Genomic DNA, 23,811 nt, shown 5'->3' on the forward strand with positions numbered 1-23,811 from the left:
TGGTCTTGTTTATGGTTTCCTTGGCTGTGCAAAAGCTTTGAAGTTTCATTAGGTCCCATTTGTTTATTTTTGTTTTTATTTCCATTTCTCTAGGAGGTGGGTCAAAAAGGATCTTGCTGTGATTTATGTCATAGAGTGTTCTGCCTGTGTTTTCCTCTAAGAGTTTGATAGTTTCTGGCCTTACATTTAGGTCTTTAATCCATTTTGAGCTTATTTTTGTGTATGGTGTTAGGGAGTGATCTAATCTCATACTTTTACATGTAGGTGTCCAGTTTTCCCAGCACCACTTATTGAAGAGGCTATCCTTTCTCCACTGTACATTCCTGCCTCCTTTATCAAAGATAAGGTGACCATATGTGCATGGGTTTATCTCTGGGCTTTCTATCCTGTTGCATTGATCTATATTTCTGTTTTTGTGCCAGTACCATACTGTCTTGATTACTGTAGCTTTGTAGTATAGTCTGAAGTCAGGGAGCCTGATTATTCCAGCTCTGTTTTTCGTTCTCAAGATTGCTTTGGCTATTCGGGGTCTTTTGTGTTTCCATACAAATTGTGAACTTTTTTTTCTAGTTCTGTGAAAAATGCCAGTAGTAGTTTGATAGGGATTGCATTGAATCTGTAAATTGTTTTGGGTAGTAAAGTCATTTTCACAATGTTGATCCTTCCAATCCAAGAACATGGTATATCTCTCCATCTATTTGTATCATCTTTAATTTCTTTCATCAGTGTCTTATAATTTTCTGCATACAGGTCTTTTGTCTCCTTAGGTAGGTTTATTCCTAGATATTTTATTCTTTTTGTTGCAATGGTAAATGGGAGTGTTTTCTTGATTCCACTTTCAGATTTTTCATCATTAGTGTATAGGAATGTCAGAGATTTCTGTGGATTCATTTTGTATCCTGCCACTTCCCCAAATTCATTGATTAGCTCTAGTAGTTTTCTGGTAGCATCTTTAGGATTCTCTATGTATAGTATCATGTCATCTGCAAACAGTGACAGTTTTACTTCTTCTTTTCCGATTTGAAATCCTTTTATTTCCTTTTCTTCTCTGCTTGCTGTGGTTAAAACTTCCAAAACTATGTTGAATAAGAGCAGTGAGAGTGGACATCCTTGTCTTGTTCCTGATCTTAGTGAAAATGCTTTCAGTTTTTCACCATTGAGGATGATGTTGGCTGTGGGTTTGTCATATATGGCCTTTATTTTGTTGAGGAAAGTTCCCTCTATGCCTACTTTCTGTAGGGTTTTTATCATAAATGGGTGTTGAATTTTGTCAAAAGCTTTCTCTGCATCTATTGAGATGATCATATGGTTTTTCTCCTTCAATTTGTTACTATGGTGTATCACGTTGATTGATTTGCATATATTGAAGAATCCTTGCATTCCTGGAATAAACCCCACTTGATCATGGTGTATGATCCTTTTAATGTGCTGTTGGATTCTGTTTGCTAGTATTTTGTTGAAGATTTTTGCATCTATGTTCATCAGTGATATTGGCCTGTAGTTTTCTTTCTTTGTGACATCCTTATCTGGTTTTGGTATCAGGGTGATGGTGGCTTCGTAGAATGAGTTTGTGTGTGTTCCTCCCTCTGCTATATTTTGGAAGAGTTTGAGAAGGGTAGGTTTTAGCTCTTCTCTAAATGTTTGCTAGAATTCGCCTGTGAAGCCATCTGGTCCTGGGCTTTTGTTTGTTGGAAGATTTTTAATCACAGTTTCAATTTCAGTGCTTGTGATTGGTCTGTTCATATTTTCTATTTCTTCCTGATTCAGTCTTGGCAGATTGTGCATTTCTAAGAATTTGTCCATTTCTTCCAGGTTGTCCATTTTATTGGCATAGAGTTGCTTGTAGTACTCTCTCATGATCTTTTGTATTTTTGCAGTGTCAGTTGTTACTTCTCCTTTTTCATTTCTAATTCTATTGATTTGAGTCTTCTCCTTTATTTTCTTGATGAGTCTGGCTAGTGATTTATCAATTTTGTTTATCTTCTCAAAGAAGCAGCTTTTAGTTTTATTGATCTTTGCTATTGTTTCCTTCATTTCTTTTTCATTTATTTCTTATCTGATCTTTATGATTTCTTTCCTTCTGCTAACTTTGGGGTTTTTTTGTTCTTCTTTCTCTAATTGCTTTAGGTGCAAAGTTAGGTTGTTTATTTGAGATGTTTCCTGTTTCTTAAGGTAGGATTGTATTGCTATAAACTTCCCTCTTAGAACTGCTTTTGCTGCATCCCATAGGTTTTGGTCGTCGTGTCCCCATTGTCATTTGTTTCTAGGTATTTTTTGTTTTCTTCTTTGATTTATTCAGTGATCACTTCGTTATTAAGTAGTGTATTGTTTAGCCTCCATGTGTTTGTATTTTTTACAGATCTTTTCCTGTAATTGATATCTAGTCTCATAGCATTGTGGTCGGAAAAGATACTTGATACAATTTCAATTTCCTTAAATTTACCAAGGCTTGATTTGTGACCCAAGATATGATCTATCCTGGAGAATGTTGCATGAGCACTTGAGAAAAATGCGTTTTCTGTTGTTCTTGGATGGAATGTCCTATAAATATCAATTAAGTCCATCTTGTTTAATGTATCATTTAAAGCTTGTGTTTCCTTATTTATTTTCATTTTGGATGATCTGTCCATTGGTGAAAGTGGGATGTTAAAGTCCCCTACTATGAATGTGTTAATGTTGATTTCCCCTTTTATGGCTGTTAGTATCTGCCTTATGTATTGAGGTGTCCTATGTTGGGTGCATAAATATTTACCATTGTTATATCTTCTTCTTGGATTGATCCCTTGATCATTATGTAGTGTTATTCTTTGTCTCTTGTAATAGTCTTTATTTTAAAGTCTATTTTGTCTGATATGAGAATTGCTACTCCAGCTTTCTTTTGGTTTCCATTGGCATGGAATACCTTTTTCCATCCCCTTACTTTCAGTTTGTATGTGTCTCTAGGTCTGAAGTGGGTCTCTTGTAGACAGCATATATATGGGTCTTGTTTTTGTATCCATTCAGCCAATCTGTATCTTTTGGTGGGAGCATTTAGTCCATTTACATTTAAGGTAATTATCCATATTTATGTTCCTATTCCCATTTTCTTAATTGTTTTGGGTTTGTTATTGTAGGTCTTTTCCTTCTCTTGTGTTTCTTGCTTAGAGAAGTTCCTTTAGCATTTGTTGTAAAGCTGGTTTGGTGGTGCTGAACTCTCTCAGCTTTTGCTTGTCTGTAAGGATTTTAATTTCTCCATCAAATCTGAATGAGATCCTTGCTGGGTAGAGTAATCTTGGTTGCAGATTTTCCTCCTTCATCACTTTAAATATGTCCTGCCAGTCCCTCTGGCTTGCAGAGTTTCTGCTGAAAGATCAGCTTTTGTCCTTATGGGGATTCCCTTGTGTGTTATTTGTTGTTTTTCCCTTGCTGCTTTTAATACGTTTTCTTTGTATTTAATTTTTGACATCTTGATTAATATGTGTCTTGGCGTATTTCTCCTTGTATTTATCCTGTATGGGACTCTATGTGCTTCCTGGACTTGATTAACTATTTCCTTTCCCATATTAGGGAAGTTTTCAACTATAATCTCTTCAAATATTTTCTCAGTCCCTTTCTTTTTCTCTTCTTCTTCTGGAACCTCTATAATTTGAATGTTGGTGCGTTTAATGTTGTCCCAGAGGTCTCTGAAACTGTCCTCAGTTCTTTTCATTCTTTTTTCTTTATTCTGCTCTGCAGTAGTTATTTCCACTCTTTTATCTTCCAGGTCACTTATCTGTTCTTCTGCCTCAGTTATTCTGCTATTGACCCCATATAGAGTATTTTTAATTTCATTTATTGTGCTGTTCATCGTTGCTTGTTTCATCTTTAGTTCTTGTAGGTCCTTGTTAAATGTTTCTTGCATTTTCTCCATTCTATTTCCAAGATTTTGGATCATCTTTACTATCATTATTCTGAATTCTTTTTCAGGTAGACTGCCTATTTCCTCTTCATTTGTTAGGTCTGGTGGGTTTTTACCTTGCTCCTTCAACTGCTGTGTGTTTCTCTGTCTTCTCATTTTGCTTATCTTACTGGTTTGGCGTCTCCTTTTTGCAGGCTGCAGGTTCGTAGTTCCCGTTGTTTTTGGTGTCTGTCCCCAGTGGCTAAGGTTGGTTCAGTGGGTTGTGTAGGCTTCCTGGTGGAGGGGACTAGTGCCTGTGTTCTGGTGGATGAGGCTGGATTTTGTCTTTCTGGTGGGCAAGTCCAAGTCTTTTGGTGTGTTTTGGGGTGTCTGTGGACTTATTATGATTTTAGGCAGCCTCTCTGCTAATGGGTGCGGTTGTGTTCCTGTCTTGCTAGTTGTTTGGCATAGGGTGTCCAGCACTGTAGCTTGCTGGTTGTTGAGTGAAGCCGGCTGCTGGTGTTGAGATGGAGATGTCTGGGAGAATTTCACCATTTGATATTATGTGGAGCTGGGAGGTCTCTTGTGGACCAGTGTCCTGAAATTGGCTCTCCCACCTCAGAGGCACAGCACTGACTCCTGGCTGAAGCACCAAGAGCCTTTCATCCACACGGCTCAGAATAAAGGGGAGAAAAAGAAGAAAGAAAGAATTAGTAGAAGTAGAAAGAAAGAAAGGAGGGAGGGAGGGAGGGAGACAGGGAGGGAGGGAAGGAGGATGGAAGGAAGGAGGGAAGGAAGGAAAAAAAGAAAGAAAGAAGATAAAGTAAAATAAAATAAAGTAAGATAAAATTAAATACATTTATTAAAATAAAAAATAATTATTAAGAAAAAAATTAAAAAAACGAAAACAGACGGATAGAACCCTAGGACAAATGGTGGAAGCAAAGCTATACAAAATCTCACACAGAAGCATACACATACAGACTCACAAAAAGAGGAAAAGGGGAAAAAAATCATAAATCTTGCTCTCAAAGTCGACCTCCTCATTTTGGGATGATTCGTTGTCTATCCATGCATTCCACAGATGCAGGGTACGTCAAGTTGATTGTGGAGCTTTAACCCGCTGCTTCTGAGTCAGCTGGGAGAGATTTCCTTTTCTCTTCTTCGTTCTCACAGCTCCTGGAGCTCAGCTTTGGATTTGACCCCGCCCCTGTGTGTAGGTCGCCAGAGGGCGTCTGTTCTTCGCTCAGACAGGACGGGGTTAAAGGAGCAGCTGCTTCGGAAGCTCTGGCTCACGCAGGCCGCGGGGGAGGGAGGGGCACGGAGTGCGGGGCAAGCCTGCAGCGGCAGAGGCCGGCGTGACGTTGCACCAGCCTGAGGTGCGCTGTGCGTTCTCCCAGGGAAGTTGTCCCTGGATCCCGGGACACTGGCAGTGGCGGGCTGCACAGGCTTCCTGGAAGGGGGGTGTGAACCTGTACTCGCACACAGGCTTCTTGGTGGCGGCAGCAACAAGCCTTAGCGTCTTATGCCCGTCTCTGGGGTCCGCGGTTTTAGCCGCGGCTCGCGCCCGTCTCTGGAGCTCCTTTAAGCAGCGCTCTTAATCCCTTCCAGGTACGTGGGGAATTTCTTGCGTTTTGGGAGGTCTGAGGTCTTCTGCCAGCGTTCAGGAGGTGTTCTGTAGGAGTTGTTCCACGTGTAGATGTATTTCTGGTGTATCTGTGGGGAGGAAGGTGATCTCCGCGTCTTACTCTTCCGCCATCTTCCCTGAAGCCCCAGTGATATGCATTTAAGTTTCCTCTATGTCTTTTCATGGCTTATGAGCTTCTTTTTTTAAGCACTGAATAATATTCCATTGTCTGGTTAGACCATAGTTTATTTATCCATTTACCTACTGAAGGACATCTTGGTTGTTCCCAAGTTTTGGCAATTATAAACAAAGCTGCTATAAACAGACATGTGCATTTTTGTGTGGATATAAGTTTTTAACTCTTTCGGATAAAAACCAAGGAGCATGACTGTTGGATTCTAGGAGTATGTTCAGTTTTGTAAGAAACTGCCGAACTGTCTTCTAAAGTGGCTGTAGCATTTTTTTTCTCTTTTTTTCTTTTTTGCGGTACGCGGGCCTCTCACTGTTGTGGCCTCTCCCGTTGCAGAGCACAAGCTCCGGACGCGCAGGCTCAGCTGCCACGGCTCACGGGCCCAGCCGCTCCGCGGCATATGGGATCTTCCCGTACCAGGGCACGAACCCGTGTCCCCTGCATTGGCAGGCGGACTCTCAACCACTGTGCCACCAGGGAAGACCTAGAGGTGGTTTTTTACCTGTGCTTGATGAATGAGATATTTCAGAGCTGATAGTACTATAGATTTATTCTCCAGCTCCTGGGATTTGAGCTTGCCATGATCACTCGGCTGTATGGATCAAATCATACTTTCTAAATGCCATACCCCCTTGATGTGCTATCCCTTTACCTACACTGGTCAATGAGCTTCTGGTTATAAAGACAGGATTGGAAGTGGTTTCCTTGATTTCTCTTGATGATTTCAAGAGCATTAAAGGATGCCACCCCTTTTGTGGGCTCTTGGGCTAAGGATGAGGGAATGGTGCACCTTGTGATAGCCAGCCAAGGCCAGTCCTGACCTTTCTTTGCTGTTTCCTGAATGAGATTTTAAAGTAGAGACAAAGTGGGAAGGACAGGCTGTAGAACAATATAGCTTTTCACATCGATGACACACTTCCGGAAGATCACAGGGGAGCTGACCCTGTGGGAGGAATAGCAACAATGATCCTTTAAGAATGAAAGATTACAGATGTAGAGAATGAAGGAAAGGAGGATGGCAAAATGGGAAGAGATGCCACCATGATCAGTTAATCGAGGTCTTCATATTTAACTGAGATGAACTTTTCCTGTCTCGGTGATTTTTTCTGTTTGTCTTTTTGGAAAACAGGTATATGACAGCATAAAAGTTGCCTCATAATGAGCCCATTCCCAAATGGAATAGGATGATTTTTGCTACTAATAAGTTGATATCAATGACTAAAATAGATGGTGGATAGGAATTATATAGAGTGTTAGTGGTTCTTAGCTGTTGATTGATTGATTGGAATCCCTTTTGAAACTCTGATAAGACAATGGTATTTTCTTCCTGATGAAAATGAACATATGCCCAATACCCCATTTTTAAAACATATCATCTTAGGTTTATAGGCTCCCCAAAAATTATCCCTGAACTCCTGTCTCCTGTTAAAGAATCCTTGGTTTAGACAGTCACACCAGATTTCATAAGGAGAGCAGAGGAAGCGTGAGAAGATGAGTTTTAGGTAGGTAGAAAGATTAAGTGTGAGGCATGTAGAAAGTACTGGATGATATTGGTGAAATAGAATGGATGACTGAGCTAAGAGAGTTTTTCCTCCAGCCCTGAGCTGCCACGTCTTTACTGTGCCACTCCTTAATGAGTCAGTCACCTTGGTAATAGATTTGTGCCCTTCACCACCCAATCCTTCCTTTTCTTTCCTTTATTTATTTCTGAAGATCGAAACTCTGCTAGGAACTAGCAGTCAGACTGGAAATGCCTTGGGAGCGTAATAGCTAGTTATGTCAGCTGTGACAATAAAAAAGTTACAGCAACCCAAGTTTCTGGGGAATGTGTACTCAGCTTCGAGCAGCCCATCTTATAGGCCTGTGCTTTTCGAACTTTAATGTGCCTGTGTCTCCCTGGGGATCCTGGTAAAATGAAGATTCTGGTTCTTTAGGTCTGGGGTGAGTTAGGGTCTGCATTTCTAACAAGCTCCCAGGTGATGCTGCTGCCGCAGCTCCATGGACCACAGGATGAACAACAATGCTATGCTTTTCTTAGGAAGCTAGCAGAACTATCCTCAGCATTGTGGGTTAAAATTTTTTTTTGAGTGTGTTTCAAGTAATTAAGTTTACTCTCTCAGAAAATGCTAATTTCTCAATATGACCCCATGAAGAAGATTTTGAGCTAAAAAAAGGAAGCAGAGACTTATTAAATTTTTTAAAAATCTAAATTTATCAGAAAATGGAAAATCAACTTTTTGATCGAATTAAATGGAGGCTGGTGTAGGTGTAACATCATCTCCTGTGGCACAGCCTGGGGAATAAGAATAGTACAGATACCTGTCCACTGTCCCCATAAATGTCAGTTAGAAATAACCAGAGAAAGCTTCCTCTACTTGCATAATAATACATCGTTTGCTGATAAGTAGTTGCATATGAAGGCTTAGCAAATTTTATAGTGAAATGAAAGCTATTTCTTCATATTCATTTTAAGGGCTAAAATACAGAAAAAAATTACTAAATTACTACATTTACTTGGTTCGAGTGCACATCTTTTCTACTTTTTTTTTTTTAATGTTGGGGTAAGGAGTTTTTATTAATTAATTAATTAATTTTTGCTGTGTTCGGTCTTCGTTTCTGTGCGAGGGCTTTCTCTAGTTGTGGCAAGCGGGGGCCACTCTTCATGGCGGTGCGCGGGCCTCTCACTGTCGCGGCCTCTCTTGTTGCGGAGCACAGACTCCAGACGCGCAGGCTCAGCAGGTGTGGCTCACGGGCCTAGTTGCTTCGCGGCATGTGGGATCCTCCCAGACCAGGGCTCGAACCCGTGTCCCCTGCATTAGCAGGCAGACTCTCAACCACCGTGCCACCAGGGAAGCCCCGAGTGCACATCTTTTTTCACATTTTAACATAGCTGGAATTAGGATGTGTGTTATACTCAATGGAGTTTTACGATTGCTGTTGGCCAGGTAGCAGTTGTAAGGAAGGTGTCAATGTGTGTGCATGTGTGAGCTTAATTGTTATTCTCAGTGGCACAGCTGGACAATGACAACCTCTTGACGTTTCAGTCAAAAACTGTAAGGACTATTTAAGAAAGAAGTATGAGTGCAGAGTGGGTGTCAGCAGCTTGAAAGAAAAGGTTGGGGACAATTTGAAGAAATGCTGCATCACCAATGCTCTTAATGGCATAGAGGTTGATATTGTATAACATGGTATCTGTGACTCTGAGAGGAAATGTGGTTCAGGAGAGTTGGATTCTACATGTGCAAAAGTTTTTAAGCTACTATTAAAGTATATTTTGCTTATATTTTCCTTATACCATATGAACAAGAATAATGCATGATAAAGAAATCCATGTGTAAATGAACCTAAAAGAGCTATTTTAGATATACAATTTAATTATATTTTATACTATTTTAAGTATAAAATAAAAATCCGAAATAGTAAGAAAGCATTGTGTCCCAGTGGAATTGCCAGCATTTTGCTTGGTTTCCTAGTGGTACATCTTACAATTAATGGCAGCTTGATTTGATGAAATACTGAAGTTTAAAAATTACATGTTGGGGAAATAAAGTTATCCCCAATCCTAAGATTGTAGATAATGAAATCAAACATAAATACAATAAATTATTTTTAATTAGTAAGTGTCTAAATTAACCAGGACACATGTGGTCCAAGAAAAGAGTGGAGATCAGTGGATATTACTATGAATTAGAAAAGCTAGGTAGCAGATTTGGTTTTGATATTGAACAGCTGTGTGACCTTGGGTAAGTCACTTAATTCTCTGGATCACAGTTTCCTAACCTGTGACATGAAGAGTTTGTCTTAGATAATCTCCAATGTACCTTTAAGATCTTGGATTCTGTTTATTAAAAAAAAAAATGCAGTGGGTAAAAGGTTAAGCTCACTCACTATTGTTTTATCCCCTTTATCACACTGGAAGTTTTCCTGATGAGCAACTAATCTTAGTTACATTTTAGCTTGAACTGAACCAGGGCTCATTTAGCTGAACTCTGTTCAACTCCTATTCAAGTATGGTGAACAACTGTTCAGCCTCTTAATAATTCTATGAATACTTGAAAAACCATAATGAATAGGTACCACGGTTCTCTCTTTTCCAGAGAAAAAAATCTTAAATTCTTGTTTACAAAAAGAACAAGCTTGCAATTCTGTAACAATTTCTGTTATATTAGCTCACCTTTTGTTTTTTTGCTGCCCACCAACCATTCCCCTTTCCAAATAGTGCCCTGATTTCTTTCTGAAGAATGACCTCTCTCCAGTCTGCAGTCCTGCTGGGGCTGTGAATAAGGGTCACTGCATTTTTCTAGCCAAATGGTGGGCATTTTCCCAGACCAAACCTATCATCTTTTTGGGGGGAGCAGAGGGAGAGCTGTAAATCTAGAGCCAAATGTTACAAGAATGTAAAAGATAGTCAGAGTTCACATGCTCCTATGCAGTGTCCTGAAGTGAAGGTCAAGGTGGTCCTGCAGCCTCAGTGCCCAAAGCTGGCTGGTTGCTGACCCGATGCTGAGCTGACTCGAAGGCTGGCTCGAGCCCTCTTTGCCATTTTGAACTTCCCAAGATTGCTCTAATAAATTCTCTTTCGAAGTTAACCAGCATGGATTTCTGATGCTTACGGTCAAGGAAGTCTAACAAGGGGAGCTTCAGGACTCCAGCATTAATCACCAAGCCTCCCAGTGTCTTGATGAATGAGCCGTGGAGAGGGTAGAGGGATGTTTTCAGAATTCCGACGTCTCGTCTCATTCCACACGAAAAGGGTTCAGATTTCTTGACTGGTTTCAAATACATATAACATAAAACTAAAACATTCCTACGTACTCTTTTTACTTTTCCTTTGGAGTACCCGAAGTCTTTCAGTCTGTGTGATGGGATTTGGCTTTGACACAAATTACAGCTCCAAATAGAATTTCGAAATGCAATTTTTACATCTATTCTTCTGCCCATAATTAAAAGTAATTATGACCCTTCCTTGACTGATCTCCCCATGTAGTGTACCAAAAAAATTCAAGAAGGAAAGCCATTGAACGTCTGTTTCATTCTATTTGAATGTCTCTTTGCAGAAGAGAAAACAAACTGGTATGTTTATTTTGTTGTTGTTTTTTTTTTTTTTTTGGCGGTACGCGGGCCTCTCACTGTTGTGGCCTCTCCCGTTGCAGAGCTCAGGCTCCGGACGTGCAGGCTCAGGGGCCACGGCTCACGGGCCCAGCCGCTCCACAGCATGTGGGATCCTCCCGGACCGGGGCACGAACCCGCGTCCCCTGCATCGGCAGGCGGACCCTCAACCACTGCTCCACCAGGGAAGCCCCCAAACTGGCATGTTTTTCTTTTGTGCTGTGATGGTTCCATTTATTAGTTACAACATTTCTTTAAATTTTTCACAAGCCAAACTGCTGTTCCTTTGGAAACCCATTACCCTGCTTCCACTATTCCAGATATTAGGAGCCATTGACTATTTAAATAAAAAGAAATACAAAAGCAAAAGACAGAAAATATTTAAAGAAAGCAACTCATGATTCTCTGAGTTACTTCTCTTGGAAATATAAATTCTGGAGGGTTAAAGATGCCTTTTCATGCTGTCCCCACCTCTTACCCTGTCACTTCCAAATCGCTTTCTCTTCTGTCACTTGAGGTTCACAGGAAACATCCCTGCATATGTTTATTGTAGCAGTTAATAGTTTGAGCTCTAGAATTACATTTCTTGTGTGTCAGTACTTGATCCACTAATGATGTGACCATAGGCAAATTAATGAGTGTCTCAAAACTTTAATGTCTCCATCTATAAAACGGAATTAACCAGAATACATCCCCATCTGATTACTGTAAAGCTCATATGAGGTAATTAATGTAACACACTTAGCACAGCACCTGGTACCATATTAGACCGCGATGCTATCATTTGTTATGGTTTTGTTTTTATATATTAAGCAATGAACAGATGCAAGTATGTAATAAAGGTAGAGTTTTCAATGAATCATATGGTACGGTGTGTGGTGGATATCAGAAGTGGGGACTTGAGGCGACAAGACTAATGGGTTACTTTTGCAGTAAATCTGATGTGATGTTCAAAGGGCCAGATATGATGGATGGAAAGCGATGATGCAAAAAGAGGGAAAAATGAAATGAAGAATTAATGGAAAGGACTTGTTGATGATCAGATGAATATGTCAAAGGGAAGAGTCATTTCTGAGTGCCTGACTCAGGAATGGCACGGAGAAGTCAGAAAGGGGAATGGGTATAGGAAGAAAGAGGAATCCAAATAGAAATGTTCAGCCGAGAGAAGAGGAAGTCAGGCTGAAGCTTGTGAAGGGCTGAGTTGAAATCCTTGATACGTCTGGTCTTTCTTATGTATAAACAGAGCACATAATCTGTGGGAATGCAGTGGCTTTTGAAAAACACATAGCCTTATGGAACCTCAGTTTCCTCTTCTGTAAGCCTGATGTTGAATGATCCCTATGGGCCACCTCCCAAATGGAAATGGATATACAAAGTGTGAATTGAAGGATGAACTGTGTTGAAGTGAGAGTTAAAGTATGAAAGTATATATCATATTATTCTTTACCCCATTTCTCTTTAAATTTAAAATTTTTGTTCTAGATGTTTGAAATGTATAAGATACTATTAGAAAAGCCAGACAGCATGTTCAAAAGGCAGAAAATGTATCTCCTTCTTCACTCTGCAGTGCTCCCAGATTTGATGCAGGGCATATAGATATAACCAAAGAAATGGACAAACAATAAATGCATAGTCCAACAGCCTAAGTGTTTTGTATGACATATATAATAGTACAGAAAATAAGATTAACTTCAAAGGAAAAATATACAAGGGGATTATTTATCTGTGCCAGAAATAGACCCTGTAAGTGTAAAAATACATGAAACCTTTACAATTTATATGTGTGTGTAAACCATTCTCAATGATGTACACGATGATTAAGATGTAAATCTAGATTGCAAGCACAGACTCCAATTATGCTCACCTAATTGTCCACTACATACACAATTTACTGATTGGCACGCTCAACTAGACAGGCTCAAATATTATCTGGATGTCACTTAAATATCCATGATTTGTGAGTTTAGAGGTGTTCAAAATAAAAAGGTTCACTTCCCTAGCAGGCATACCACTTTACCCTGCAACAAAGTGCCCACAGCTTATTTCTTTTCAAGCTTCTTCTGCCTTTAATTCTATAAAGAAAAATTTGTTAATTTTTTTATCTACTAAAAATAAAATGTATTTTATTTTGTTTTGCTGATAATGGGTGTGCTGATTCATATTAAATCAGCATATCTATATTTGTTTCCCAGGCTATTGAGTTTGAAGCAGCCTTTGAACTCAACCATACTTTAAGAATATATTTTACTTTTTGATATTTTAATTTATAGAACTCCATCTCTCTGTAGCGGGCAATTTAAAACTTTAAGGAATAGTTTCATGTTAAAGATTGGATTTGAAAATTTATACCCCTTCCCCAATTTTCCTCATCAAATATTTATTGGTGTCTGATATCTTCTTTGGTTCTGAGGTCACACAGGGCATTCATGGCAGAAAACTTTGGTTGAAGAGGTATGTGCTGGAATGGACTTATAATTAATTGTATGATAAATAGAAAAAAATCTGGAAATAGGTGTAAATTATAGTGTTTTCTGTAGAGGTTTATATAAGAAGAGCTCTCCTCTTTTTTCTTTTTGCTGTGCCGACCTGAAGTATTTCTTTGGAGTTATTTATACCTACCCCAAGTAGATACTGGCAGCATGGTGGTCAAGAGCCAGTCCTGGATTTTGGAGTTTGAGTTTAAGTACCAGATATGCTAATCTATAGCTAGAGGGCATTGAGCACATTTTATAATCCATGTTAGCTTCAGATTTTTTTTTTTTTCCTTTTTTTTGCGGTACGGGGGCCTCTCACTGTTGTGGCCTCTCCCGTTGCGGAGCACAGGCTCCGGACGCGCAGGCTCAGCGGCCATGGCCCATGGGCCCAGCCGCTCCGCGGCATGTGGTATCTTCCCGGACCGGGGCACGAACCCGTGTCCCCTGCATCGGCAGGCGGACTCTCAACCATTGCGCCACCAGGGAAGCCCCCTAGCTTCAGATTTTTAAGAACTGTTTTTCTTTTTCTTTTTTTTTAAACAGCAATCCCCTGATAGGCGTCTAGAATTTACGGTATAATACATATGAAGCACTTGGACATAGCAAACCCATGTTTGTCATTATCATTATTTTTAGAGTTGCTATTTCTTCCTATATATGTCAGTGCTTCATCAGAATTTTCATGGCTCAGAAAAATGGTAACTTTTTATTCAAAGGCAAACCTATTTATGAGTCCCTTTTTCATAGCTCTTATTGGGAAAGTATTAAAAACTTTCAAAAACTTTTAGAAATATATGTTTTGAAAATACTCATGCACACACACACAAAGAAAAACAAGTAATGTGCACTATACTGGGGAGTTTAAGAGCTACACTCATGGTCTGTTCTTTTTTTTTAATTTTATTTTATTTATCTTTTGGCTGCGTCAGGTCGTAGTTGCAGCACGCAAGATCTTTCGTTGCGGTGCGCAGGGTTATTGTTGCGGTGCACGGGCTTCTCTCTAGTTGTAGCGTGCGGGCTCCAGAGCGTGTGGGCTCTGTAGTTGCCGCACATGGTCTCTCTAGTTGTGGCGCACGGGCTTAGTCGGCGCGCAGGCTTAGTTGCCCCGCGGCATGTGGGATCTTAGTTCCCTGACCAGCGATTGAACTGGCGTCCCCTGCATTGCAAGACGGATTCTTAACCACTGGACGACCAGGGAAGTACCAGTCCATTCTTACAAGAATGTTTATCAGGGGTTTTTCATGAAATTCATATATTTTAAATCTTACAATAATCAGCAAGGTGGGTATTATTATTATTCCCATTTTATTCATGTGAAAATTAAGATTTATGGATGTCAAATATCTTTCCCAGGGTCAGAGAGCTAAAGATTGTGCATTCTGGATTATATACATTATACAAAGTCCGGATTTTTTTTGCATTGCATGAAGTTGCTTTTTTAGGTGAATTAAAGAAAAGCTCAAATATTTAAATTAAAAAAGTGACAGCTGTGCACCCCCAGTTCCTACAATTCCAGGTGAAATATATTTATCGATCCAAAATATTATGAAATAGAAATCAAATGAGGTACATGTGAAAACAATCCTTAATCAATATTGAGAATATAAGCATTCTCCTGAAGAGGGAAAAAAAACACCTTTTCAAAAATTTAACTACTTCCTTTAAATCACACTGGATTTTTTTGTTTAGTTTTCTTTATTCACTCACTGAAATGTTATTAGGTTGAATATCACTCAAATAAATAAATAAGCCTATTTCTTTCCATTAACTTGCCAACATGGAAAAAGGCTAGGAAATTGATTTACTTTCAGGAATCAATTTGGAGATAATTCTTCTAGATCTAGTGCAGCTTTTGATTTTTCTAGTCTCTCTGTCAAGCCAATAATATGTGTTTTGTTTTTCTGGCCTGGAAATTCCTTCATAGTCAGCTTCAGTGACATGAACTAGATAGATATATTCTTATTACTTGTTTGTTTTACCAAAAGTATTATTGATGAAAAGGAAAATAGAAGATATAATGACAAGAAATTGCTCAATTTTCATTAGACTCTGTTCTACCAGGCATTTAGAAAAATGGAGAAAATATAGAGAAGTCAATAGTAAAATCTTTCAAGGTAAGTTTGATTATCCAAAGAGCAATAGTAAAATATATATATTTAATAGAGATATATATGGGGAGAGAGGAGGAGGAGAGAGAGAAGAGAAAATATAAAATGAAGAACTGTGTACCAGAAGCTAGACTTGATTTGTAGATGTACCCCTACCTTTATTACCAACTTATATGTTGGGTCACCACAGCGAAAAACTCCACATGTGCTTACAAATGGACTGCTTCAGCAATATAATCTCACATATCTAATTCATTTGACGTGCAAGTCAAAAAAATCTTATCCATTGGAAAATCTTTTTTGCAGCCTTACCGCGGATGTTATAAGATTCAGTCAAAAGATGGCATCTTTTAAAATTTCAAAACATCAACCCTGCGAATTTACTCATTGCTATTAACAAGATCGAATCATAACAAAATCCAACTCGGCAGGCATTTATTTATTGTTGCTATTAAAAATGCATGGCACAGCAGAAAAAGTAAGACTTCTGAAAATAATAATAACAAAAATAACAGTAACTCAATGGGACCCTACTATGTGCCAGGATTTTACCAATATTGTCCTTCTTGAATATAACAACTCTGCAGTGAAGAAGTTATTTCACAGGAAAAGAGAAGGGAAGCTTAGAGAATTTAAGCTACATTTTTACAACTATATGTTGAGTCAGCTCCTGAATGAGGGCTTGAGGGTTTACCTGTCTGGCTTAACAGACTGCTTCCTTACCTCTATACTGAGCTGCTATACCTAAGATAAAATTGTATATATGTAAAATTGTGTATATAAATAAATTGGTTATTTAAAAAAATCGTACATATATAAAAACCAAATCCATATCTTTATCTGAACATAAACATACCTAGACCTATCTCTATCAATTTGTCTCTTTGTATCTTTTTTTTTTTTTTTTTTTTTTTACCTATCTCTGTCTCTTTATCTGGGAATTAATGATATTTTAACATATAAAATAACTTAAAAAGTTAGTGTATGATATGAACAAGTAAAGTACACTCTGAACTGAGTAGAATTTGAGAAGTAGTCAAGAAGGAAAATGATAGAGATCATTGTCTGCCTTTACCAGAAAAAAATGTTACTTCGGACTTAGTCTTTTTTTTTTTTTTTTACTTTGGCCTTAGTCTTATTGGAAAAGTGGGGCCATCTGAGAAAAGGAGAGAGAAAGAAAGGAGCAGAACATGTATTTATTGAGCACTTACTACGTTCTAAGCATTGGGAAAGGCAGCTATTTTTATTTTTATTTTTTTTTGCGGTACGAGGGCCTCTCACTGTTGTGGCCTCTCCCATTGCGGAGCACAGGCTCCGGACGTGCAGGCTCAGCGACCATGGCTCACGGGCCCAGCCGTTCCGCAGCATGTGGGATCCTCCCGGACCGGGGCACGAACCCGTGTCCCCTGCATCGGCAGGCGGACTCTCAACCACTGCGCCACCAGGGAAGCCAGGCAGCTATTTTTATTACTGCATGTAATTCTCTTATTATCCTTACATTATAGATAAGGACAATTATACTCTAAAGAGCAGAATTAACTAACCCATAACCCAGAGCAGTACTTTCACTGTGGGGAATCAAATGCTCTGTGCTTACCACATCACCATGAGATCGACAGAACAATACTGTGTGAAAGTTGATCTTCGGAAGTAATATTCAGATAAATTGGAGGATGAAAGAGACTGGGACTGAGGGGAATTTTGGGGAGTTTAATAAAGTAAATCCAGAGCTGAAAAAAAGAAGCCTGAACTAAGGATGAGACATTATGATTAGAGAAAAACAATAACATGATTTTCTTTTTTCTGCTGAGCATAAGTGGTTCCCAAGTCTCTAAAATCCTTATAGTTTTCCAGAAGTTCAAATGTCATCTCCAGTCTTTCACTCATTTGATAAGAGTACATTCATCTAAATTAATCTTTGAAAGTACTTAAAGTGCTTGTAGACTGTCAGATAATTTAAGAGTTTAGAAATATACAGAATGCGTATACAGAACTTACTGGATGTGAAATGGGCCAAGCTGAGAGAATAGAATAGAAGTCAGTGCAATTAGGTTAGGGATTTCTCACCATGCTGAATTATGTTCTGGGTGGAGAGATGGAGCTCCTGGTACTTTTAAATGAGTTGACATGTATTGATTCAGTGGAATTATACTGAGGGGTCTTGAGACTGCTCAAAAATGAGATTCCTGAGCAATTTTCAGTGATTTTATTGTTAAGGAATTCTGGAGACTAAGAATTGGCAAACTGGAGATAAGCAAATACCTTTTTAAGTTTCGAAACAGGGAAGAAATATTTTGCAAACTAGAAAGTGGCAAGCTTTATTAATCTCTGGGAAGACTGGAATGAACTAAAGAAGGGTGGTTTTACACTTCTATAAGAGGAAGTGATGGTCAATAGGGCCCAACATGGACTCACTAAGATCAAAGCATGTGAGATTAATGCATTTTATTTTTGAATGGCATTGATTTTCTGGTACAACAGACCAGTGTGGTGACATTTCTCTAGGCATTATACCCATCTAATTGTGCGATTATTTTACATCTGCCCTGTCTCCAGATCAGCAATATCTTAGCCCCATTTCTCACTCTCACTTGATGACTTATTTCTTTTTTCACTGGGAAAATAGAAGCTGTTAGAGGGAACTTCCGTGTGCTTCCTCCACCAGAGCTCCCCCTCTCCCTGTATCTGTGTCCACACAATCTGCCTTTCCTCCTCTCCTAGGGATGAACAGTCCTGCTCTACTGTAAGTCCAGCTCCTTCCCTCGTGCACTGCATCCCATTTCCTCTTGCTTAGTCAAGGCCAGCACTTGTCCTTTCTTTCTCTGATGATATAAACTTCTGTGGGATCATACCTGTCAACGCACAAATGTGTTACAGTATTTCTCACCTTGGAAAACAAATGAAAGCAGAAATCAACCAAATAAAAACTTTTCTTGTCTGTGAATCTACTTCTAATGATTACTTCATTTATTCCCTGTAGACCAAAACTCCTTGAAAGAGTTGCTTGTATGTATTTTATCTCTAATTCTCTTCTTCAAGTTTTCTCTTGAACCCACTGTTTTCAGGTTTTGGTAGCCGCCTCCAGTGGAACTGCTCTTTTTAGTATTATCAATAATGATGCCCAGATGTTTTGATTTAATTTCTGGGATGAGAGCTGGGACCTGTGTTTCTTTTCGGCTCTTTGTTTGTTTTTTGTTTGTTTTGTTTTTTACAAGCTGTCCAAATGATTATGAAGTGTCGCCAGGATGGAGAACTGGCCCAGACTTTCCAAATAAGGATGAAAGCCTTAGCATGCTTACTGCATCATAGTGCTGGCTCTTGAGTGGGCCTGCCTCAGATACCTAGTCAGCTTCTCTCTTTGGCTGTTCCCTAGGTAACATAGAGTGATTATTTTGAATTATTCTTTGTAAGAGTTACTGCAGAGTTCCCTTAAATAGAAAGCTTGCAATGCATTTCAAAATAAGATTATGATTTACAAAAAAAATGGATTCATTCATGAATTTTCTGAAAGACAGCTATTGCATTAGACCAGGTCCATATTATTTCTGTCTTTTGCAGATGATTGTGTGCTTTTATACACTAATAATCAAAAGAATATGGCACATAAGCAAATGATTATAATAACGTTATGTTGTCTTGTGTGAAACATCTTCTCTCAAGCAATTTAAAATATTTTACATCTTTGTAGGACAGTACTTGACGTGTATTTTTGAACTGAAATATTTGCCTAGACTACTAAAAATTCATAGATGCCCTTAAGCTGATGGTTCTTTTGCTTATGTGCACAGAAACCTTTGAGGAGTTAAGTATTATGTATTGAAAATGTAATAGTGGGCGAATTTTATCTTTCAGTCTCTGGATCTGTCATCTACTTCTACAGTGCTTATCACCCTATCATCTAGTCACTACACATTTCTCAAGGTATATGGTTTGTACTTTTCTCCATATTTATGGCACATAATGGCTTTTGATGTTTATTTGTTCCTGTTTCTCTTTTGAGAAAGATCGTGATAACATCAGTGTACAGTAATGGAAGGAATGAATAGTTGACTTTTCAACATTCCATAAAAACTTTGAAGATCAAATCAGCAGTTGAATTATCTGAGAAGTCCTACAGGCAATCACAGGAGTGAGAAGAGACCGGAAGTGGTGCTAGACTGGGTTTCCAATCCAAGTTGACCACTAATTAGCCATGGGAACTTGGATGGATCTCTCCCTGTTCCAGGCTTCAATTTCTTCAATTCTGAAAGGAGTTTAACTTCTAGGTTACTCAAAAATGCTTGGGATTGTCTAAAGCTTTTTATAGCTGTGCCTGGGAAAATAGTAATTTATTCTTTAATATAGATTTTATTGTTTAATAAAAGAATGGGAATAATGCTATATTAGCTGTGAATAAACCCTGTTTTAGTGAGTGCTAAAATAAATTAATTTGGTAATTTTTCTCTGTGAAAAGTGTCAGCAAAATTAGATCTGTCTTTGAGCACAAATATAAAAGTCAAAAGAATAGTAAATGCAATTTCAATTTCATTCATCTCCTTTCAGTGACTAGAGACAAACTTGGAGTGCTTCCAAAACCCCCAAGTAAACAGAGAGGAAATTTTGGAAGATTGAATCAGAGCCAGAATAAACTAAGTTTTCTGTTTAGGACGGATATTGTAAAGGGATCCAAAAAAGGTTCAGGGAGATACATTTCGATCTGGGACCAGGCCAAATTGTTTTAATTAAAATTTTTAGAATTAGGAAGTTAATTTGTTATCAATATTAATGTGTATGATAGACTACTAAGTATACAGGGAAAGGGCATTTGACTAATGACACATTTTTTCCCCTACAGTATCAATACTTACGGTCAATTAAGTGAAAATAAAAATCAAATTAACTCCATATAATTGTTAATATAGTAAAATAAAGTTTGTATTTTAAAAGATTATAGTTGTTTTGGTATTGTTCCTGAGAATAAGTGCAGTAGAAACAAATCTACTTTTTTTTTTTTTTTTTTTTTTTGCGGTACGCAGGCCTCTCACTGTTGTGGCCTCTCCCGTTGCGGAGCACAGGCTCCGGAAGCGCAGGCTCAGCGGCCATGGCTCACGGGCCCAGCCGCTCCGCGGCATGTGGGATCTTCCCGGACCGGGACACGAACCCGTGTCCCCTGCATCGGCAGGCGGACTCTCAACCACTGCGCCACCAAGGAAGTCCCAAATCTACTTTTTAATATAATTTTAGAAAATATCATATAAGTGGTAGCAAAGACAATCAAAACATTTAAAAGGAAAAAAAAGATCCATGGGGCCAATGTTATTAAACTGGGTCTTGATGTCTGATGTTTAACTGGCACAACAGCAATAATAAAAATATATTGGTGAGATTAGCCATACCTTGACAGAGTTCTGAAAGAGCCATCCTCTACTCTTAACAGTGAAAAGTGTTCCTGATTATTCAGGTTGACTTTATAACTTGTTTCTGGTCAGATTTGTTTAGAGTCTTTTCATGTTCAGAACAACATGTTTTCTACTTTGTAAAGTCTGGTCAATCTATGTGTAATGTAAACAGATATAAAGAACTGACTTGTTACCAATTGTAGAGAATTGTAGATGGGTAGAATATTACACATGAATGAGATCTCAGCTGATATGTAATCTGATTTAATAAAAAAATTTTTCTCTTGATTTTTAGGAAAATGATAGAAATCTTTAATAAGCAAGATCCTAAACAACAATATAAAGCATCTCTCATTTTAGTGCCTTTGCATGTTAGGGTATTCTGTAGGAACTCTGGTACCAATGAATAGCACAATATGATTTGAATTCTGGAGTTATTAAAAAATAACAGAACTATTTTCAAATCTACTATTCACCTAGCTAGAGAGACATTAATGAGATAAATTGAAGTGGACAAAAATTATTTTAAGACATTAAAATTTTCATTTGTTTAAACAATTTATTTTATATTTTAAGGCTTTAGCTAGATTTTATTTATAGTTATTTATAATAATTTTGATAACATAGTTCACAAAAGAATTACCTTTAGTGGAATGTAGCCTATTTTATAGAAGCAAATGTAAACCTCATTCATTTATTCAATAAATATTTACTGAATGCCTACTATGTTGAGGTGTTTTGTTAGAGGATGACTATTTTTCTACTGTTTCTAGTCTTACCTTCAGTAAGTGTGAAACTTGTATTTTATACTTCATTACTCTCCATTAAATGTGTTTTTGGTTTTATGCTAGCATCCAAGATGAATACTTTAGGAGATTTTTTTCAAGACATGTTTTCATTTTTTTAAACTCATATTTTGAACAGTGCATTGGATCATCAGTTTTGTTTGGACTTCTCTAGAGTTCTGTTAGACTCACCTGTTCCATTGACTTCATATACAGCATTGCTTATATGGAAATAGAAATGTGAGGGCTCTGATAAGAGTCAGCTGGAAGCTTGATTAGTCCCTAATTCCTTCTTCCATAATAACATCAGGATTCAATATCTTGTCCTTTGTAAATGCATCCATTAGCAACTGAAAAAGAAATAAAATGGGAGTTAAAAAAATACTCAGAGCAAAACAATGATCCGTATGTGAATTTGTTGCTTCATATATGTAATACCTGTAAAATTGTCAGTGCTGATGTTTTCTAATCATGCAGCTAGAAATTAGGGGCTAATAAAAGCACAAAATACTCAAGCTGGGCAGGACTGTGATAAATTTAAGCCAATATTTGGTCTGTTTCCATGGTAAGATCATACAGTTAAAAGTGCTTAAAACCATGACAACATTGAGATTTGTAGTAACACAGACCTGGATTTGAATCCTGGCTTTACCATTCACTAGCTACATGACCTTGGGCAAGTTACTTAATTTCTGTAAACCACAGAAAATATCGGTAAAATGGATATGATACTTTCTATCTCATACAATTATTGAGGATTAAATGGTATAGTGAAAACAAAGTGTTTATCATACTGCTTAATCTGTGGTTTTAAAATTTATTGATTAAATTCTATCTTCGTTGGTGTATATTTGTGTCTTTATTAAATCTTTTTTCAGAGCATTTTATATACCAAGGTCTCTACAATGTCTTAGAGGTATTAGGTGAAGCTCTGTTTGGTGTGGTAAGGAGAAGGGATAGACTGGTAGTTATGATTGAATGTATATACGCGAATCATACAGCATTTCATTGCATGCATACAGTTCCATTTATGGCAAGCAGTTAGAGCATTTTCAGGTTTTTTTTTAATGCATTTCTTGTTAAAGCCATGCAAGTCTTTGTTTTACACTATGATATGTACAAAGACAAGGTGGTAAAGAAATTAAAAGCAGAGCTCTGAAATTAGACTGCCTGGATTTCTGTTCTGGCTTTATCACTCACTAACTATATGACCTCAGGCTATTTATTTTTCTTTGTCTCTATTTCTTCAACTGAAAAAAGGAGAAAATAGTATCACTTGTTCCTTAAAATTGTTGTAAGGCCCAAATGTTAAAATGTACATAAAGTTCTAAGAGCAGTTCCTGGCTTGCTGTGGGCACTCAGTAACAGTTCGCAATTATTAACATTATGCATCACATACTATTTAAAAATAGTTAAAGATGATTTTTTTTTTAAAAAAGATGTTGGGGGTAGGAGTTTATTAATTAATTAATTTATTTTTGCTGTGTTGGGTCTTCGTTTCTGTGCGTGGGCTTTCTCTAGTTGTGGCAAGCGGGGGCCACTCTTCATGGCGGTGCGTGGGCCTCTCACTATCGCGGCCTCTCTTGTTGTGGATCACAGGCTCCAGACGCGCAGGCTCAGTAGCTGTAGCACAGGGCTTTGTTGCTCCGCGGCTTGTGGGATCCTCCCAGACCAGGGCTTGAACCCGTGTCCCCTTCATTAGCAGGCAGATTCTCAACCACTACGCCACCAGGGAAGCCCTAAAGATGGTTTTTTTTGGTTGTGTGTGTGTGTGTGTATGTGTGTGTGTAAGACTTACAACTATGAAGTGCTATATCAGGCAAAATAATATCAGCATTCTGTATTCCACACGTTTGTCTTTACCAGTTTTAATAATATATCCAATAACTATGTTCACTAATTTTACGTTTAGTCATAGGGATAATAGTGTCAGGTATAAATGGCACAATTAAAAACACTACGGGAGTTAAGTTGCTTGGAAAGTTGCAGTGCAAATGTTCTTTCCTAAAGGCCTTGCAAAGGCACAATGAGAAAGAATGAGGGTATCTTATTTTATTCCCTGGTGGGAATCCATCCACATCAAATACACTACATAACTCTACATTTGGTCAACCTCTGCTGAGACACCCTGCCTCACCATACAGGCCTTCTAGAGAAAGAAATTGAGGGGCATTGATTTTATTTTTAAAGGAGTCAATGCATTATAAGTCTAAGTTAAAAGTAGAAGTGTGTCATGTGATTCTCAGAGATACTTTGGAATATAAATACCTACTTTAAAAATACT

General features: G+C 38.1%; 1 long non-coding RNA gene across 1 annotated transcript in view; it reads left to right on the forward strand.

Annotated features, from left to right (window-relative positions):
* Positions 1 to 5,261: 5,261 nt before the first annotated feature.
* LOC307191022 overlaps positions 5,262 to 23,811 on the forward strand; it is a 37,403-nt gene continuing 18,853 nt past the window's right edge. The window contains exons 1-2 of the long non-coding RNA XR_013829578.1: positions 5,262 to 5,467; positions 19,217 to 19,285. This is a non-coding gene — a long non-coding RNA (uncharacterized lncRNA). The remainder of the gene's footprint in view (positions 5,468 to 19,216; positions 19,286 to 23,811) is intronic.

Source organism: Stenella coeruleoalba (genome assembly GCF_951394435.1).
Source record: "Stenella coeruleoalba genome assembly, chromosome: 1".
NCBI classification, from domain to species: Eukaryota; Metazoa; Chordata; class Mammalia; order Artiodactyla; family Delphinidae; genus Stenella; species Stenella coeruleoalba.